General features: G+C 29.7%; 1 long non-coding RNA gene across 1 annotated transcript; it reads right to left on the bottom strand.

Annotated features, from left to right (window-relative positions):
- Positions 1-597: 597 nt before the first annotated feature.
- LOC139353862 (uncharacterized) lies at positions 598-4426 on the bottom strand. The gene is made up of 3 exons (XR_011604990.1): positions 1268-4426; positions 1140-1196; positions 598-1076 (listed from the first exon to the last, which is right to left on the bottom strand). It is a non-coding gene; the product is annotated as an uncharacterized lncRNA (long non-coding RNA).
- Between the last annotated feature and the right edge of the window lie 4486 nt (positions 4427-8912).

The following is an 8912-nucleotide window of genomic DNA, read 5'->3' as shown; positions in this document are numbered from 1 at the left end:
CTTTAAAACATCTAATAGTAATGACAGCTCTGAAAAAACAGTGAAAAAATCAAAGGGTGTTAAAAGAAGTGCAATAGATCAACTAACTTTTAATAGTTTTAAAAAATGTTTGTTTTCGGAAGAGGAAGTGGTAGGCTCTATGTCAATGATTAGATCTAAAAATCATCTTTTATCAACAATTAAATGTAAAAAAGTAGTTCTCAGTCATAAAGACACAAAGGTTCTTATACAAGACAATAAAATTAATACACTACAATATGGCCATTATAAAATAGATGAAAAAAGATTAGAAAATAAACTTAATGAAATGGATTCAAATATTTATGTTTATGAACAAAGAATAAAAGAAATAGAGAATTGTTCTAATAGAAATAATTATCAAGAGAGTGAAATAGAAAAATTTAAGAAAAATATATATGAATGTGAATTTGAAATGTTTTATACAGAACTAGAATTAAATTTATTAGATTGTAAAAAAAATGAATAAATGTACTCTATAATTGTAAATAAGACAGAACAAACAACGCTTTTTTATTTAAAGGGTAAAATGTAAGGTAATGTATAAACTAAATATTACAATTCACAATATTATTATTATTTTAAAATTTTTATTTAACAGAACAAACATCGCTTTTACTTACAGGGTAATGTTAAAATTTATGAGAATTAACAGAACATGAAAATTTGAATTTAACAGAAGAATTACAATATTTTCTTTGAATTACATTCAATTTGTTTACTTTCTTCTATATTTAGTGGTATAGTTTGTTTATAGTTATCTATACCACCCTGTAATCTATATACTTTATTGTCATCATTACTTAAAGGAATTGATTTAATGTATTTATCATTATCTTCATCTAAATTAAACGGTATAGTTTGAACATAGTTATCTATACCACCCTCAACAAGAATAGTTTCATCCTCACTAGATGATCTTGGAATACATGGTTCCGGATTTTCATCATCATAAAGGATTGTATCATGGTCATCATCATCATCATCATCATCATCGTCATCACCATACAAATTATGAGAAAATTTACCATCCTCTTTTTTATTAATGTTTTGGAGATCTGAAAATATAAATATTTTACTATATATATATACAAATATTATTTTATATGTATTTAACCAACCTTTTTGAGCTCCATCCGAAATATTATTTTCAACTTTTTTATTTATGTTTTGGAGTTCTGAAAATATATATATATATATATATTAGTATATAAAATTATATATATATATATATATATATTAAACTCACCTTTTTTTAATTTACTCGAATTATTATTTTCATCTTCTATTTTTATATTCTGTAAAAATAAACATATTTCCCTACTAAATCAGATTATGTTATAATATCACTATTAGTTATTTTGAAATCATTAATATCGTTAATTGATATTTTATCTGTACTAATCTGACTTTCTTTTTTATTTAAATATTCAAGCATCATTTGAGCTGCTAAATTTCTCTTTCTTAAATATATCCCATTAATTCTTTCTGCTTCCTCTATTTCAATTTCTTGGATTTGTGGGCCATCACTAAGATAACCTGTTTCTTCTTCTTCTATCTCTTCTCTTTTACTCTCTTGTTTGGAGAGAAGATCAGCATCCTTTGAAATTTTGTCATAGACAATCCTGTCTTTTCGTCTCTCTGCATTAATTACTGTTTGGGATAAAACTTCTGCAAATTCAAAACAATTTATTCTTAAAGTTGCTAAGGGGGTATTAGTATGGCGTTTAGATTTTTGATGGCGTTGGCGATTAGATAAATATTTTAAATTCATACGCTTAGATTTACTTAAACTTCGCCTAGAATGTGTTCTTCTATATATATTATTGTAATGACATTTAACTCCTACTGTAGCAGTTTTGTATTGGATGGTAAAGAATCTGTTTAGACCCCTTCTTCCCAAATCCATATGCCCACCTATTCTCCTTTCATTTTCAACTAATTTTTGCTTAAAATTCTCAATTATAGCTCTCTTTGTGAATTCGATTTGAGAGTTGTGTATGTTTTCAGTGCTTTTTAATTTATGAGTAGTGTTCCTTTTTATTGGAACCCGACTTACACTTTCAAATTCTGTATCACTATCACTGATCCCCAACACTAATTCTTGTGACGTATTACTAAATGTTGGTGCTCGACTTACGTTTTCAAATTCTCTCTCACTATCAATTATACCCATATCAATTTTTTCTGATTTTTCTTCTCCTATGTTCTTATTTTCTATGTGATCAACACTTTCATTTTCGCTATTAAAATCAAAAAGATTGGTTGGGGTTGTAGTTGTTGATGTAGCTGTTTTTGTTGTATCTTCTTCCAGAAGTTCTTTTTTTAATGTAGTTGCTGCTGTTGTAGTTGTTGTTTCTTCCTTCTCCTCCTCCTCCAGAATTCCCCTTCTCATTGTAGGTGTAGTTGCACTTGTTGTAGTTGAGGTAGATGTAGTTGTAGTAGATGTTGATTTAGTAGTTTCTTCTTCAACTGTACTTGCACTTGTACTTGTTGTTAAGTCTTTTTCATTAATGCTACCATTAATAGCATTAAATATTTTAGTATCGAGTTCACTTTTTAAGTTTGGTATCTCCTTTTCATCACTTGTCTTGTTTATGAGATCCATAAAAATATGACTGTCCTCTAGGATCTCAAATTTTAAGTCAATTTTAATGATTTTTTTTAGTTTTGGAACATTGATAAATAACCCAATCGAATTATTGGAAGTCGATGGGTTTTCAATTAAAGTCATTTCATTGGGGAGTGGTACCATTTTCACCATCGGATTAAAGAGGGAAAGTATCACAAAAAATATTATAAAAACCGTCATTTTAATTTTGATTTTGTTTTTTTGACAATCGAGCAAACGAACTATCGAATGAATAAGCAAACGATCCGAAATTGAGTTGCGTGAACGAATAGATGGAAACTGAACACTTTTTGAAATTCTTCTGCCTTTATACCCTCCAGATTTGTATATATAAATATGTAACGTTCTGTTTAAATTCTTATCTGTACATGCTTTTCTTCACACTTTATAAATAGGAATTGCGTGATTGTGAAGAAACATAATTTATTTCACGCATTGACGTCAATGTCTACATTTTTATTGTTGTTTATAGAATTTCGTTTTTATGAATCCAACTATCTTCTGATTTTGAAAGGCCTACCCAACGCACAAGCACATAATCAAGTTCCACCCAAAATTCTTATCTGTATATACTCTTTTAGTCTAGCCAACGCACAAGCTCATAATCAAGTTCCGTTCCGTTTATAAATAGGAATTGCGTGCTTGTGAAGAGGAAACATAATTTATTTTCACGCATTGACGTCAATGCCTACATTTTAATTGTTCTATGCTTCCACTTGTTGTTTATAGAATTTCGTTTTTATGAATCCAACTATCTTCTGATTTTGAAAAGCCTAGCCAACGCACAAGCACATAATCACCTTTTTGTTTCACAATCTTTTCAACAAGATAAGTATTAGGGAATTTTGTTTTTTTAATTTCTTGTTTATAGAAACCGCCTTGTACTGGATCACCCTTCAAGTCCTCAAGTAAATATGTGGTGGGGGATGTATTTTGTACTTTCCGAATTCGAAAAATTTCCGTTGTCCAGTTTGGGGTATAGCCTTTTTCAAAGACATGTTTATATTTACTTATTCGTACATGATCCCCCTCTTTAAAGTCCCCATTTGTAAATATTTTTAGATGATTGTATGATCTCATCAAAATCTGTTTTTCATTTTTAGCATTGACGTCAATAGGCTTCATTTTAATCGTTCTATGCTTCCTGTTATTATAATTATTAATCAACTCTTTGTATATTTGAAGCCAAGTATATTTTCCATTAAAACTAAACTCACGCCACATAAGTTCTTTTATTGTTCTATTAAAACGTTCCACAATAGATGCTTTAAGAGTACTAAATGTTGAGTAATGATTAATTTCATATCTTTTCATCAATTCTCTAAATTGTTTATTATAGAATTCATTTCCATTATCTGTTTGTAAATTCTTTGGTACTCCACGACCAGATTTCATTATTTTTTCCATTGCTTTTGTAACTTCATCTGCATTTTTTGATTTTATTGCTTCACCCCATCCATATTTAGAAAATGTATCTATTACTGTTAACAAATACCTATACCCCTTATTTGATGATGCATATGCCCCCATTTCAACCAAATCAGCCTGCCATAAATCATTAATACCCTTTACTATAACTCTACGTCTTGGGAAATTCTTGAATGATGGGCGATGTAACTCATTTACAATATCTCGTTTACTCATAGCTTTATTTTATCTGGTATAAATGGTTTCTTCTCTAAAGATTCAGTTTCACCTTTTAAAACTGAGGTTGGTGCAATTATATAATTGAAAATGTTACTTTCTATTTCATTTATATCCTCCACTACCTTATTAAAAGTTTTCACGAGAAATTCCAATTTTTTAGAAATTTCACTCACTTTTCCCTCAATATTATTGATTCGAGGTCTTAATCTAAAGATTTGTTGTTTCTGCGGTTGCTTAGAAATTTCATTAGATGTATTCTGTACTACTTTACTTATTTCATCATCAATATAAATCTTTGTTGCAATATCATTTTCATGAATGGGGGGTAGGGAATTTTTAAATCGTTTCCTCTGAACATTTAAATGTCCATCATAATCATTAAGTATACTTTGAAATTTTTCTAGACCTTTTGTTATATCTCTTGAGTACTCTTTCTCATTTAAAAAACAACCAAACTTATCAACTGACATTTTAATTATAAAATAAATAATGAAAGATTGGTATATTTATGTATGATCCACATTAATTGTTAAAACTTCTTCTTCGTTTACACGATGTGCAAATGGACTTTTCCGAAGTATTATTCCATCTATTTGTGTCTGATCAGAACGAATGATTGGTGGAGGTTTTTTTAAATGTTGGTTTATGAATTTGTTAAAATTTTCCAATTTATCAACAAACTCTTTTATTGAATTATGTATATACTCCATTTGAGTTATCATTTTTATTACTTTACTTTCCAGCTCTGATACTCTTTTATTTCGTAGTTGAAATGATTTAGTTATAGTTTCCATTTGATGTGATTTCGCTTCATTAATTTTATCATCAACATACAATTTAATAGCCAAATCATTTCCGTTTATTGGTTTTGAAGAGTTTTTAATTCTTTTTTTCTGAACATTTATGTGACCATCAGTGTCTATATATATACCTGTAAGACTCTCAACTTCCCTTTTGAAAAGCAAGGAAAAATCTCTATCATTTGAAAAGTGACCAAACTTGTCAATAGACATTTTACTATTAAACAAAATGAGAAAATGTTTTCTATTTTATTAATATATTATTTTTGCTTCCCGCAATTCTTCTATTATTGAAAGAATTTCATTAGTATGGTTATTATTACCAGCCGCTCTCGATGCCATTAAGAGTTGCAATCTTTCAACAAGTTCATTAACATTATCCCAATATACATAGTTTGGTGGTATTTTTTGTAGTCTCATATACCCAGAACCAGTATGTTCTTCATTTACTGAAGATGATATTAATGGTTTAATAATTGAAGAATATTTTTTAGAACGATTCCCCTTTACTTGACCATCTGGTTGATAGTTTCTTTTGTGAGCACTTGTTTCAATTAAAATGTTTTTATATGATTCTAAATCGTTCTTAGTATAATCCTTAGGACTATTATGAAAAATTAAAGAGTATAGACCTGGTGATAGAGTCCATAAATTTCCACTTCCTAATTCCATCAAATTTTTTTTAATTTTAAGTGTTGTATTACCCAACATTAAAATATTATTTTCTTCTCTTGGTCCATAACTATTGTCTAAAATCTTTTCTTGCTTTAACTGATTAATGTTGAGATTGTACTTCACCCCGGTTTCTTCATATACACTTTCATTTAAATCATCTGTGTGAGGTTGTTGTGAAACATCGGATTCATCTATAAGAGACTGTTGTGAAACATCAGATTCATCTATAAGAGACTGTCGTGAAAAAGCATCAACATAAGCATCACTCTCACTATCACTTTCGATTACTCTCTCGTGTACCCTTTTTTCTTTTTTACTTTTAGGTACTCTTATTTTCTCTTTCTTGAACTTAGTCTTAATATCATGTGTATCATTAATATATTCCTTTTTATTCAATTTTTTATTTTCAGTGAGTAATTCATGTAAAGGTTCTGTAATAGGTTTAAAAGTTTCCTCCAAATTTGATACGTTCTCATTTTTTATTTGTTTCAATTCATCAAATTTTCTTTTTAATGAATTTCTACTTTTCGTCAACTGTTCTAAAAGTTTACGCTTCATTGTTGTCGTTTTCTCTGATACTCAAGTGCTACTGGGAAAAATGTACTATAATTTAAATATTTATAACAAAGGGTTTGAGTTTGAGTTTTATAAAACTTTATTTTTATTTTTATTTTTATTTATCAAAATAGATACATTAATAATATTGAAAATAAATACATTTTAAGCTTTATTTAATTCTAAATAGAGATTGTTATCCTTCTTTTTAATAATACAAAAAAGATTATCTTTTATATAATCAATTGTTGAATCCTCTAAAGTTGAGTATCGTTCCGGCAAGTACAGCATATACTCTTCAAGTTCAAGAGTGAGGGTCATCCCAAAGCTGGTTTTCTTACGTTGAGCACGTCGAATAGGGTAGCACACCTCCGATTCCATCTTCGCCTTTGTTAAGAGAGGTTTTGGTGCGTTACCATTAAACTCCTTGAGTACTTTCATCATTCCCGGATTGACCATTTGTAGTTGTTTCTTCTTGTAGTTGTTTTCGTTGTTTTTGTTGCTTTTACCTGTTTTTGTTGTTGATTTTAGTTGTTATTTTAGCAGTTGTAGCTGTTTTTTGTTGTTTAATTTACCTGTTTTTAGCAGTTGTAGCTGTTTTTGTTGTTAATTTTAGTTGTTTTTAGCAGTTGTAGCTGTTTTTGTTGTTAATTTTAGTTGTTTTTAGCGGATGTAGCTGTTTTGTTGTTGTTTTCAGCTGTTTTTAGCAGTTGTATCTGTTTTAATTGTTGTTGTTGTCTTACTGTTTTAACTGTTTTTTATGTTGTTCTTATTGTTGTTGATTTTGATGATTGCAAGATTTTTTAGGTTGAAACTTTAGGCTGAGAACGTTTTAGCTTGAAACTTTTAGGTTGAGACTGTTTGCAGGTGGTTTTTAAATGTGTGTTAGAATAACTTTGATCGAGTTTTTATACCTTGAGGTAAACTAACCCTCCCTGTTCTCTCTCATTCTTGATTTAGCATCGACCAATCATAGCAGTGAATAGCATGTAAATAGGGTGGGTTTCAAGAATCATAGAGAAATTACTTGATCATAGTGTAAAAGTTAGGGTGGGATAGAGAGAGTAAGAATTGGAGGGACAGGTGTCCACAGTTGGTACTATTAAAGTCTTGTTTTCTCTCATAGTTATAGTTAATGTTATTCCCCAAGTATTTCACAATTTCTTTTGGGGGTTGTAAATTTCCAAAACTATCAAAGTAATGTATACTTTTTTTATTTTTGTTATAAGCTACCCAATGTGTACCATTTGATGAACTATCATCTAGGTTTATAATTCCTGACTCTTCTCTCCAAGGAGATTTGGGGAGTGAGTCTCTCATAAACACACCTCGGAAATGTGGAATGTACTTTTGAGCAAAATTCAAAATTTCGAAATTTGAAAGAGGTTTTTTAGGTAGCTTAGTAATTAGTTTTTTGGATTTCCTCTAAATGGATTAAGATATAATCCATAACCTTTTCTATAAGGTTTAAGAAACATACCTTCACCCACCTTAATACTTTCCATTTTCTTATTATGTTGCTTACTCTCTTCTAATTGTTTTTTCCCCATATTTGCATTATTAATAGTTTTAGCAATAGCTGCACTACCAGAGGCGAGACTACCTAATGCACTTAGTGCAGTCAAAATGGGTACAATAGGTAAAAAACCACCAATTTTCGGTACATTAATAATACGAGGAATCTTAATTTTTTTTTTATTTCTGCCTATTGATTTATTGACTGCTTTACGTGCAACCTTAATCGCACTCATTAGATCTAGTGGCTTCTGAGTTTTCAATGCCCGCATTCCTGTTTGGATAACATTTGAAAAACTCTTTACCTTTGATTTCCTTTTCTTACACTTTCTCTTTGTTCCCTTTTTCACACCCATTCCGAATTTCTTTTTTGTTTTCATAATATTTGTAATCAAGTATGCTGCTGTTTTCTCTGCAATACTACTATCTTTTGAACCAACACGTTCCCACGCTTTATTTATTAGTACTGCGTCAGCCCTATGTCGATCAGCTAGATCCTTATATTGTGAATATGCAATATCATGTACTCTACAAGCTTCATCCAATTGATTTATCCCACGATCACCGCGCTCCAACCTTTGTTTTAGCTTTGTTCCAGGTCCACAAAAATTATAACCAGGAATATGTACTTCAAAAGGAAGTGTGTTAATTATTTTGTTGATAATACCACTACCTCGTTTCAAGTTTGAACTCTGACTGCAACAATTATAAAAACTTTTACCCATTTTATATAATGTTTAATCAAGGAGCATTTCTCATCGAATGAAGTACATTACACACGTGAATATGCGTTTAATACGTCAAAAACAAGAAATCTGTGTTAGAAATATCGAGGGTGGTGATCATTCATTAACAAATTCAGTTCCACGACATAGTTCTTTATTACCCAATACAATAAGAGCATTGGTTGTCGGTCCCTCAAACTGTGGAAAAACAAATGTTATGCTCAGCCTTATTGAAAGTCCAAACGGGCTAAAATTTGAGAATATATATGTATTCTCAAAGAGTTTATATCAACCAAAGTATGAGTATTTAGAGAAACTAATTAAACCGATAAAGGGAATGGGATA

The sequence above is a fragment of the Drosophila suzukii genome (assembly GCF_043229965.1).
Source record: "Drosophila suzukii chromosome X unlocalized genomic scaffold, CBGP_Dsuzu_IsoJpt1.0 scf_Xc, whole genome shotgun sequence".
Lineage (NCBI taxonomy): Eukaryota > Metazoa > Arthropoda > Insecta > Diptera > Drosophilidae > Drosophila > Drosophila suzukii.
The sequence above is the reverse complement of the archived record's forward strand: the minus strand, read 5'-3'. Positions and strand labels throughout refer to the sequence as shown.